We start from the raw sequence: 776 nt of genomic DNA, 5'->3' as shown, positions 1-776 counted from the left end.
CCAGTGGGTAAACTGGGCATTTTGTGAAAATGAAAGACCTCATATAGGTCAGTAGCATCCACCAAAGCATGGTAGTGGCAATTTCCCAAATAACTCCACTTGGATTGACTTTTTCAGTGGAAAGTTCTACTTTAGCCACAGTTTCACTTAGGGTGAACCTGAAGCTTAACATCTGTCTAAGTGCTTGGACTTGATATGGAATCATTCACCAGCAACCGTGTAGGCAGGTATTATCAGTCCCATCTCTAATTCTGCCCCTGGAAACTTGCCATCTCCATCAGCTTGATTGATCAACTTGTAAATACCAGATTGATTGATAGAAACTATTTTAACCCTTATTTGCCCATTCCAGCCACCATCCCTTCCTCTCTCCCCACTTCATAACCCTGGGCATATTATACACAATATTACATATTATGAACATGCACACTATATGTATATACATACATATGTAATAATAATAATAATGATAGTATTTGTTAGACGCTATGTGACAACCACTGTTCTAAGCGATGGGATAGATACAAGGTAATCAAGTTGTCCTACAGAGAGCTCATAGTCCTAGTCCCCATTTTACAGATGAAGGAACTGAGGTAAAGAGAGGTTAAGTGACTTGCCCAAAGTCACACATCTGATAAGCGGCAGAACCGATATTAGAACCCATGACCTCTGACTCCCAAGCCTGGGTTCTTTCCACTAAGCCACACTGCTTCTTAGCCATATTATATATACACAAATGCACATTATATGTAATTATATGCTCATGCAACCCCATC

The sequence above is a fragment of the Ornithorhynchus anatinus genome, chromosome 4 (genome assembly GCF_004115215.2).
Source record: "Ornithorhynchus anatinus isolate Pmale09 chromosome 4, mOrnAna1.pri.v4, whole genome shotgun sequence".
NCBI classification, from domain to species: Eukaryota; Metazoa; Chordata; class Mammalia; order Monotremata; family Ornithorhynchidae; genus Ornithorhynchus; species Ornithorhynchus anatinus.
The sequence above is the reverse complement of the archived record's forward strand: the minus strand, read 5'-3'. Positions refer to the sequence as shown.